The sequence below is a fragment of the Schistosoma haematobium genome, chromosome 4, assembly GCF_000699445.3.
Source record: "Schistosoma haematobium chromosome 4, whole genome shotgun sequence".
In the NCBI taxonomy this organism is placed as follows: domain Eukaryota; kingdom Metazoa; phylum Platyhelminthes; class Trematoda; order Strigeidida; family Schistosomatidae; genus Schistosoma; species Schistosoma haematobium.
In genome coordinates this window covers 38,439,189-38,451,166 of record NC_067199.1, presented here as the reverse complement: position 1 = coordinate 38,451,166, position 11,978 = coordinate 38,439,189, and positions in this window count along the sequence as shown.

The window sequence follows — 11,978 nt, the reverse complement described above, 5'->3', positions numbered from 1 at the left end:
GATTAGCATGCTGCTTATATGTACTTGAATTATTGATATGTAGGATCCGAGCCATAGATTTTCCAACATTCTTCACGATAATCTCCATGGTTGGTCGAAGGTCATTTCCATGATAATAAGTAATTTCTACAGGCTCTAAACACTTCATATTCTAACGAACAATCCTTCCTTTTGATATCTTTGATGGAGTCTCTTTCATTATAAAATGTTTAACATTTCTATATTGCAGTAGAAATATGTCTACTGCCATCTCCAGTTCGTCAAATATTGAAGCGGCAATGGAATTAGTAGCAGTCTTCATCGTCCTGACAAAATTGTCTGCCTAACAATTATGAAAAGGGTGTCTGGGAGCAGTAAACAGATATCTGCACACTACAGCATTCAACCAGCGAGTGACTGCATCCGCAGCAAAATGAGTGCCATTATCGGACACTAACACCATGAGAACCCCTTCTCGACTAAACACCTATCTAAATGCTTGAATTGATGGGTCAGAATTTGGTGAAGTTGCGAAAAAAACTTCAGACCACCTTGAAAAAGAATCAATAGCTACAAGTGCATATTGTTTGCCATGAAATGAACCACAGTAATCTGCATGAATTCTCTGCCAGGTCTCAAGCAATACTGGCCATGGAGTCTACTTCGAAGGCTAATTTTTCAACTTATGACATTTTTTAAAATTGTTTTCTGTACGACATATATCTTTATTTATCTCTAACCACCAACATGTGAGCCTTGTCAAGGGCTTCATTTTCTCAACACGTTAATGTTCACCGTGAAGATCTTCAAGGACAGATTTATACAATGAAGGAGAAATAACAACACGATCATCTAAATACAAAATACCACCAGGAGTAGTGGTTGACTCATTTTGCTTAGAAAAAATAGGCATGAAATCTACGTTTCAGATTAGCGTTCTAACCTTTTCGTATAGAATTGAGTTTACAGCTAAGATGTTTGCAAGTTTCTCTAATGAGATTTGGACGTCTCACCAGTAAAGGTTGCACCAACAAATAGTATGCAGTATTAAGAGGCTTATCTTGTAATGATTGCAGATATATGTAATCAACATGTTGAGTTTTTTTTAGCCTTTTTTGCCGAATCGTATAGTCATAGGCACTCAAAGCAATAATCCATCGTTGAACCATAGCGACTGTGAAGTGTACTAAGGATTTTCCGGGATGATAAATGAACTTCAAGGCTTCATGGTCTGTAACAACAGTGGATTTCTTTCCAAATAAATACTCATGAAGTCTTTTCGTAGCCCAAAACACAGCTAATGCTTCTCATTGAGTTTGTGAATAACTTGGTTCTGTACGTTCACGTAAAACACATATTGTAGAGCTACCGTCCTGCTCCAAAACTGCACCAATATACATAGGTGTTGCATCAGTAATAAGCAGAAAATGTACGCTAGGGGGTAAGCCCGGACAACAGAATCACTCCGAAGAAACTTTGGTACGGTTCGCATGCATGACTCTTGTTCCCTACCTCACTTAAATGGATTCGATGTCAAGATTTGAAATAAAGAATTAGCACAAGAAAAGTTGTTAATAAAACGGGAATTGTATTAAAGAGCGCCCGCTAGTGAATTCAGTTTTGTAAGATTCTTCGGGGATGGTGCATTTTTCAGTGGAGCTTTAAAATCGTTACTTCCGACTACGCGTCCAAGACATTCAAAAGTACGTGAACAAAATGAACATTTACTAGGATACCTAGGTTCCTGCCTGGAGGTTTTGGTGACCCACTGCTACTAGACACAAAAGCCCGTTAAGCGAAAGCTTCGTCTATTCTGTTCCTAACAATTTGGACCATTTGAATCTTGATAAGCTTCTTCGCCTTTAAGATCACGGACTAACATATTTATCACTTCCTGTAATATGGCTGGGCAACAACTTATACCGAATGGAAGGAAGCCGTACTTAAACAGGCCAAATGGAGTGTTGATTGTCGTCAAAATGGATGAAGATCGATCTAAGAGACTTGAAGATAGGCATCCTCTAATTCAACTGTCAAGGACATCTTAGAACAATAAGGTCGAATAACAATAACCTCAGCGTACACCGTCGTGCATGCTTTTTGGCAAACAAAATAGAAAGGTGGGGGTTTTTGCCCAAAAACTTTCACAAAATTTTAAATCTCTTTATGAAAATCATACAAAGGACCCCAAACATTTCAAAGTCAATCCCAAAGTTCGATTCCCTTTAAAAACAAAGATATACTTCATTTCAACAGTTATGCTTTATTCAATGTCCACATTGTATCCCATGCATTAAAAATCCCTTTTCCCCCTTTATTTATTCTGAAATCGGTTTGAATTAATTGCTGTCGTAATAACTGGAGAGTTGTTCACTGAGCAGATACTACTTAGATAACACTCCTTAATGATTCCAGCGTCGAACACACCCATACATTCGTGTGTAATGAGGACGTGAGCTAATTATTTTCAAGCCGCGTATCTAAGGCTTCCGGTGTTTAAGGGTTCAGTGACGAGGAATGATCCTTGTATTTTATAGCACAAATCGATATATATGCTTCCGGTTCGACTGGGGTTTTCGGAGGGGTTTGTTTAAAAATAATTTTTATACTCGTATTTCTCTCCACAATCATCGGGGAGATCCATAAAATTCCCCGAAAAGCCCAAGTAAGTCCCGAAAGTGTTGGGAAACGTTATATATGTCAATAATAATCCTGTTGTTTATCGTTGTGCGATGGTTGTGATCGGAGTCCTTTGGTGTTATCTGACTTTTGAATTGCTGCAATGTACAATGCTACATCCTTGACTTGTTTTTCTTAGAGACAACTCAAAAATTTCCATTTATACACACATGAGTGATTGGAAGTTATCAGACCTAAGTGAGTAAAACGGTCGTCCTAAACATTTAAGAACATTCTGAAGCGAGACATGTAGGACTCCTTTCTCATACTTTTGAACATGTGATTTTTTCATTAAAACATTCTCATGGAACGATAACTTGTAGTTAGATGGTGGATGGAGGTAGTCAACAGGAAACCCTGGACCCGGTTTTCATGCTACTTGGCACTCATCAGTAAGGTGTACTTGTTTTCTTGAGGGTACTGGTGCTCCCTGGCGGATTCGATCTCGTGTCACCCAGCTTTACAGTCAGAGACGTTACCACTGAGCTATCCGAGCTGCGACTGACCCCCTGTAGGACTGAGATGTAATCACAATTGATTGATCACTGGGTGGTGACCAATGTTATGACCTGTTTCACAAGATTGATCTAAATTCAGTTTTTGTAGTGCTTTATAAAAGTGTAAAAGAGCGTATACTAAGGTTTATTGAAGCCTTAGCCATACGAAAATTCAAACCCCCCTTTGTGCATTCAAAAACAGTTTGTTCTCACCTTAAACCTACCCTGGTAATATTGACTTATTATCCAGAGTGATTAGGTTTCAAATTGTGTTCACATTATTATTGTTATTATTACTCTTATCATTATCCTTATCTCCTCTTTCCCCGTTTCCTGTCTAGTTGACCTTTTATTTTTATATATAAATGCTCTTAACAAGTATATGTGTGACCAGATTGTTCGAAATGTATTGCGCTAATATATCACATAGTTCTGATAATCTTCGTCTTCTAATATCGTTATCGAAATTTATCAGAGGGACTAATTGTTTTAAACAAGTAAAGGTGTTAAGAAGATTGATTTCTGAAAGATAAATAGACTGGAGAAATTGAAATTAGAGAAGGATCGATCAATAAGAAGGTGACTTGTCTCACAAGGCAGCTTTATCTTTTCGTGCCTTAAAGTAACCCTCGTGCTATTGATAGAAGAAACCAGAGAAGTAGTGAATAGGTCTTTATTTCGATCTCAGCGCGGTAACAGTGGAGCGTGGGATTACCTGTTCAGACAAACAAAGGCTCTCAACATTCAATATAAGATAATAGGGAATATAACGCTTATACAAAACAAGGAAGTGAATGAATACTTGAACAGTACTGTTTTGGCATATGCTTGGTTGTTTGGGGTCAACTCTTAACCAACCAACCTAAGCTGTTACATTAGCTTCCCCCTAGAATCGACTTCCGTAGGAACGTCGGTTCGATTAACCTAACTATCGAAAACACCTTAGTTATATTTCTCATCCCAAGGGAAAATTATCAACTCGCTCACTGTTTGACTTACAATCAGTGACGACTGACGCTGTCAACGATAGTCCATGGATGTCTCTTCTTTACTAGCTTGTCATCTTATTTTGTAGCATGTGATTTCTTCTACAACTATCGCCGACGGTTTGCTGCGTGCATTCAAGAGAAAGTGTGAGAATGTGGAATAAGAATATCTGAGGAAGTGCCGCGAGCGGGCTACCCAACACCATGTTGGTGAGGTACGATTTTTCCGTGCTCAGACCGGCTATCAGGTGTTTACTCACCTGCCTCTTGAGTCGCCCTCAAGTAAAAAGTAAAGAAGAATCTCCTTCAAAGGTAATGGTGAAAATCAAGCAAACCTGAAGAACTGCTCCACTGCCTGCATAAAATAATAAGATACAAAATGGAAATACATAAATGTAATTGATAATTGTTCGGTTCCATGTAAGTGCTTGGTCTCTAGAACGGATTGGTATTCTGGAAGAGAATAGACATAGTGTAGATATCTTGTGCACGAAAAACCATGAAAACAAAAAAAATACTCTTTTGTAATGCATATATGTAAAAGGGTGAACTTGCTAGAAGTTGGACTCTTTAACAAAATCGATCAAACGCGTGACCTTGAGCCTGTGATGACCGCTATCGGGATGGCTATAGGGAATCTGGTAAATCGATCTATGCATGTAAAAAGATAATTAAAACCGTTTGAACGTGGTAAAGGACCTACCAAGTCGATATGCACATGGGCAAAACGTGCATCTGGTTGCGAGAAAACACCTATGGGTGAATTTGTGTGACGATTAATCTTTGATTGTTGACATGCTGAACACTCTCTAACCCATTTGTGTACATCCTTCTGTAAATTCTGCCATATATACCTGGCATTGATTAGTTTAGTTGAAGCTTTTGCGCCAGGATGAGACAAAGAATGAAAGTTATTATATATCAACTTTCGCATACTTTTGGGAACGAAAGGTCGCGGAATTGCCTTGGTCGTGTCATAGTAGATTAGAATACCATCGACAGGTGATGGGAACTGTTTTAAATTAAGACTTGAATTGTTTGTTTTAAGCAGGTTTTGTAATTCTAGATCCTGCTCTTGTTCGTTTTTCAACGTCTCGAAGTTTACTGTGGACTGTTGTAGCACGTTCATTTCTAGCCTAGATAAAGCGTCTGCCGCCTGATTGTCCTGACCTTTGACATGTCGGATATCGCTTGTGAACTGTGATATATAGTCAAGGTGTCGGACTTCTCGAGGTGAGTATTTATCAGCTCTCGCTTTTAGTGCATTCGTTAGTGGCTTGTGATCCGTAAAGACTATAAATTCCCTACCTTCTAACATATGTCGGAAGTGTTTAATGGTTAGGTAGATTGCAAGAAGTTCTCGCCCGAAGGTAGAATACCTTGTTTCGGCTGGAGCGAGTCTTTTCGAGAAGAAAGCAATTGGTTTCCAGGCGTTTTTAACCAGTTGGTTAAGGGTACCGCCTACTGCTTTATCTGAAGCATCCATCACCAAAGCAAGTGGGGAAAGAGAATTCGGATATATCAACGTAGTTGCTTGAGCCAGTTTATCTTTAAGCTGTTTAATAGCTTCGATGGCGTCAGAAGACAGTTTGAATTCTTTTGGTTTTCCTTTAAGTGAATCTGTCAAAGGTTGCATTAATTGTGCACAACCTGGTATGAATCTGCGATAAAAGTTAATTAGGCCTAGAAAACTTCTCAGTTGTGTTAGAGAACTAGGTACGGGGTATTGTTTGATGATATCCACTTCTTTTTTGATAGGTTTAATCCCTTCTGGGCTTATTGTGTGACCGAGAAATTCTAAAGTTTGAACACCGAAAACACACTTACTTTGATGTATGTTTATTCCATGTTCATCCAGTCTTTTCAACACTGCTTGTACATGCTGTTCGTGTGATTGCAAATCGGGGCTGGCAATTAACAAGTCGTCTATATACCCCTGCGCAAATGGCATATCTCGAAGTAGGTTATCTATGAATCTTTGAAATGTCTGTGCCGCATTTCTCAGGCCGAATGGCATGCGTACAAACTCGAATAAGCCAAAGGGTGTAGTAATAGCTGTCTTGGGAATATCTTCATCAGCCACTGGGATATTGTGATATGCCCTGACTAAATCAATTCTAGTGAATATTTTCATACCCTGTAAACCGTTGGTGAAATCTTGGATATGAGGTATTGGGTACCTATCTGGTACGGTTTGACGGTTGAGGGCTCTGTAATCCCCGCACGGTTGCCAGTCACCTTCATTCTTCTTTGGGACCATATGCAAAGGGGATGCCCATTGACTATCAGAGGGACGGATAATACCCAATTGTAGCATATAATCAAACTCGGCCCTAGCGATTTTGAGCTTATCTGGTGCTAGTCTCCTGGGTTTTGCAAAATCCGGTGCACCTTCGGTTTTGATAGTGTGACTTACTTTTAGTTTGTCTTTAGAAGGCTGTGGGTTTGGTTTAGTTAAGTTTGGAAATTCCGCGAGTATATCTTGGAATTTCGCTGTTGTTACTGGGGGAGTTTGAATCAAGTTAAGAGAGCTGATGTGACTTTCTTTGCCTTTTGTGTAATACGAAGTTTCTTTTAGTGTTAATCGCCGTTTCTTGGTGTCAACTAGAAATTCGTATCTCTCTAGAAAGTCCATCCCCAGTATTGCCAGATCTAAGTCGGCTACCGTGAAAACCCAAGGGAATTGCCTCCTGAACCCCAAATCTAGGGTTAATGTTTTCTGCCCAAATGTCGCGATTTTAGTTTTATTTGCAGCTTGGAGTGTAATTGGGGATGTTTCTGGACTCAGCTTAGCTTTGTTTTGAGGGATGATACTAAGAGCAGCGCCAGTATCCACCAAGAAATTCAAGCCAGAGTTTCTGTCTCTAACATAAAACAGGCGACTGTTTAGGCGCCCCTCCTCAGTCGTCGCGACCTGGGGAGGGGTTACTCGTTTCCCGCTGCCTTAGGATTATGCTTAGGCCAGGCACATGGTTGCATGCACTTGGTTGAGTTGACACCAAACTTCCAGTGGTACCAACAAAACTGCCCAGATTGTCTGGACATTTGTGACCTGTTTTGTGACTTGGATCGTGGTCGTTGTGGTGACCTGCTCCTGTTTCTATGACCCATTTGCATTCTGGTGACAGCCTCAGTGAGACTCTTAACACTCGCAATGAGTCCTTCTATTACGGGGTCTTTTGCTGATTCTACTTTTTGTGTGTGATTTATTATGCCTGATCCAGTTGGAGGACCTCTTTCCATTATTCTATCGGCTATACGCGCTAAATGAGATAATGAGGTTTCAGGATCTTGTGCATCCAAACAGTGTTGGACGTAGCATGGGAGAGCTTGTATCCATCCTTGTTTTAGGACTGCTTCACCCACTGTGTTATCACCCACTAAGACTTGGAGGTGACGTAAAAACTGTGACGGCGACCGATCACCTAGTGTTTCACCTTGAAAAAGTCTTTGAATTCTTTGACTATCTGATAATGATAAACGGTTCATTATCTCTCGTCTTAAGATGGTGTATGGTTGTGGTGATGGTGGATCTAAAATCAAGTCACGGACTTCTTTGGCGACTGAAGGAGGAAGGATAGAACACAAATCTCTATAGCGAATCCCTTCCGATTTGATACTGTGTCTCGTGAAATAATGCTCTAGTTGAGCAAACCACAACTCAGGATCACTACGATCAAATTCTGGAAGTCGGGATTTCGTAGTCATAACAGTGTCTATCTCCACTGGTGACAAATCCTCCAGATTATGGGTTTCTATTGAGTCTGACATGAGGTATGTGACAAATATAACAATAAAGTTAGCACAAAAAGTGGTTACTATAACACGAATAACTTAAGATAATACGGAATAAACTAGTTATATACTCAAATTAGTTTACGGATAATCAGGTCTACTTTTACGATTAAGTAAAAAAAATGTTAATAACAGAAATGAGGTTAAATTTGTGTTCAAAAAGGGCTCACCGATTTCGTGCCTTAAAGTAACCCTCGTGCTATTGATAGAAGAAACCAGAGAAGTAGTGAATAGGTCTTTATTTCGATCTCAGCGCGGTAACAGTGGAGCGTGGGATTACCTGTTCAGACAAACAAAGGCTCTCAACATTCAATATAAGATAATAGGGAATATAACGCTTATACAAAACAAGGAAGTGAATGAATACTTGAACAGTACTGTTTTGGCATATGCTTGGTTGTTTGGGGTCAACTCTTAACCAACCAACCTAAGCTGTTACAATCTCACTGAGCACCTTATAACATGTTATGACATTTAACTTAATTTTTTTGGTTCTTTAAGTGTTCCATAGAGGCAGGATGACGTAGACATTAGGTATTGTTGTGAAAAGGTATAGAGTCAGTAAATGGTAGGAAAATGTAATTAAAGGCATCATAAATTTCTAGTAAAATTTAATGGGTTGAGACTATCAGTTGGATAGCATAAGTCAGAGTGCCGCCGCAACTATGTCCAAAAATTGTAAAGGAGGTGATATCCTACGTGGATCGGGCAGGGAGCGATTCGTCCGGTCACACACGCAAAATCAGAGTGTGTGTGAAACGTCTACAAAGCCTTTGTTTTGCAGGTAACTTAACACTTCGACTCGAGTTTTATCATTTCCTATCGGCGAAACAACAAAAACGAATTTGAGGATGTGCGTCTTCATACTATCAGTGTTGAAAAGACAAATTCTCAATGAAATATTCACTCAGAATATTTTTATATCGATTATCATTGAGGAATGTCGTTATAAAAAGAAATTGGATCTTCTTTTTGTCCGACAGGGTTTGTAATGGATAAAGGCGGCAGCATACATATGGGCAGAATGCAAAAAAAGAAACAAAAATGGAGAAACTCAAAGTTTACTAATCTCGGCCAATCAAATTTGATATTTTCCGCTCTTGTCGGTTATGTGGTACACTGATTCTCAATTAAGAAAATCGTAGGGTTCTCTCACAAACTGAACCGAATGGTTGTGATCATAAATTATGACACGCAAAGACCTCTATATTACACTAAAAGACCAGCGAGATGATTTCGTTAGTTGATTGGGGTTGTAATAGAAAAGCTTGAAGTGATTTTGCCAGAGGGATCAGGAGATCAAAACCACGTTTAGTGAAAAGGAAGGAAACTCCATGATGCTGGTAGTTAGCCCTCATTTTATCTATGAAAGAAGCAGGACTACTGATCGCAGCAAGTATTTATTAAAATTGTAGAAAAAATCATATTCAGGCAAGCTTGCAACTTCAAACAAACAAAACCCTCAACATTCAATATGGGATAGTAGGAAATATAAAGAGTGGGCAAAATAAAAAAGTAAATATGTGCTTGAGCCATAATGTTTCGACACTAGAAATATATCTTTGGCCATTTCTTAGACAACTAAATGAAATTGTTACAAATTCACGTACTCTCCTGATAATTGAAGATTTATGGTTCAAGAAAGCTCAGCTTTAAGTTATTCTTATTAAATTAGTATCGTAAACGGCAGCTGGGAATATTTCCTTATTCTTGGGATCCTACTAGATGAACTTTCGATTCGATTTTCTAGCCACATAAAATGATCTCTTACTAAATATATACAGCACCCTGAGGGACGAAAAGTGTTGCGCAGTGCATAACCAAAGACTGGCAACTTGGATTTATTTGACTTCTAAGAGTAAATCAAAGAGATTCAAGAATACACTGCACTTTACATGTCTTATTTGCAGTTAGACCGACAGCCGGATTTGTATCATTGAAACTCAGTCGTATTCAACAATAATAATTCAATTACTTACTGCGTGAATACATCTTACTGTATCATGTAGTTAGGCGTACACGTTCCTTCTAAGATGTAGATACGCGTCACACACAGTTGGAACAAAATGGTTTAACTCATCATTCTCATTCCTAGTGATCAAGCCATTACTTTCTATATCACAAGCAATCCGAAAATGACGATTCCTTGTGAAATGGTTTTGTTAAATTTATGTGTCTATTCGTTTTCTATGTTTAGCAAGTCAAAAAGCCCATTTGTTGGCAATAATCTGGAATCGATACCAATTAAATTATATGTGCAGCCCTAACAGCGATTAAGAAGTATCTAATACACTAGTGTTTCTCCGCCGCCTACCATGGATACTGATATCAGGTCGTCTTGCAATTTGAAGAACACTGAAACTATCCCTATCTGAATTTATGGTAACTTTAGTATCAGTGCCATTCCCGAGCCAAAAGTACAAACCAGAAGTCAAAACAACGGAAACACCAGTTTGATCCATAGTTTGTTCATATGGATGCTTAAATTTGTGTTCAGAAAGTCATTTATGTATGGTAATAGATGTCAATAACTATTCGTTTTCTCTTAGAAGTAAAATTTAGACTCTCGATACTTATATTATTGTGCATTTAGTGGACACTTTTGCTTCTTATGAAATCAGTACCATGCGTTTCTTTTGCAAGTTTATTTTTTCTTTGATTTCCACGCTATTAACAAATACTTTACCCAACCATTTTTTCTTCAGCCGTTATCATGTTTGCCTTCCGTTTGATTGGTTGTTTTTTGTTCTTAATTAATTTGCCTAAAATATAAAGGGAGAATGACTTCTTCTCACTGTCTGAGAAGACCATCAGTCAGAAGTGTTGCAGGGTTAGTGAAAAAAACAGTATTAGACAAGTTGTTTTTTAAACTGAACGTGTCCATCAGCAATGTCAAATCAGTTTCGTCAGCGCAAAAGGCTACCAATACGGTTTAAAAAATCAATACCACTGAGTGAACATATGTAGAGACATGTTTGCCTCTAATGCGAAATTTTTCTTTATTCCGTAATCCCCCATGGATTTTCCTTATAGTAATGTCACGTATGCTCTCTAATAGCATAAAAAACTAAGATAATCTTATCACTAAGCTATGGATTCATTATATTGTGTGGCTTCGACGTTGAATTAAACTGTCACGCAATCCCATTTCAACTCTAGTAGATGAAGACCGAATTGTGTCAGTAAGTGGATTATATCGATTATAGTCAAGCATTTAATCGGTCGTTGGAACGGATTGACTTATAGATGTTCGTGGAATAACCACGAAGATCATCCGTTTATGAAACAGTAGCCAGTGATATTGTCTCGATAAACAACCAAATCGTTTAACCTAAAGAACCAGACACTAAAACTAAGACTAATAGAAGTTACAAGTTGAAAGATCGAAGAGACTAATCATGTGGTAGTTTTACATCAAAACGATTATATAGCATACTAGGAACCAAGCGTAGTAAGCCTCTATAACGACATTGTGTTCTGAGTATGATTGTGTGCAGTATATGAAACAACGCGTGGTCATGCACACTGCGTTACATTTTCAAATTTTTAACGGTTATTCAGTTAGCTTTGGAGCGTACAAACTGGACTGTTGGCTAATATAGAAAATTTACATTGCCTGATTTAATTTTGAGAGACCGTTGGGTTTAGATTGATATAATGAATGGATCGGTTTTAGACCACCATTGAAAACATGAAAGCACTGGACGGCCGTTTTGTCATAGTATGGGACTCCTCTGCAGTGTACATCCGCGATTCTGAACAAAAGACTCGATACCTGGACTTTCGGTCTCGCGTGCGAACGCTTAGTCTCTAAACCACTGACCCGGCACCCGACGGTGAAAAGCCGTGTTTAGTAGTGTTAAACCGCGTCTGTTGTGAGGTTCATACTCACTGAAGACAATGGTGAACAGTCGCGTAATGTCGTGGATTGGTTGAAATTAGACGTTAACACCGTTAGATCCCGACTCAGTGGTCTGGAGGTAAAGTCCTATGAAAACAGAACTCACTAGCTAGGAATGTTCTAGTTGATTCACACAAAAAT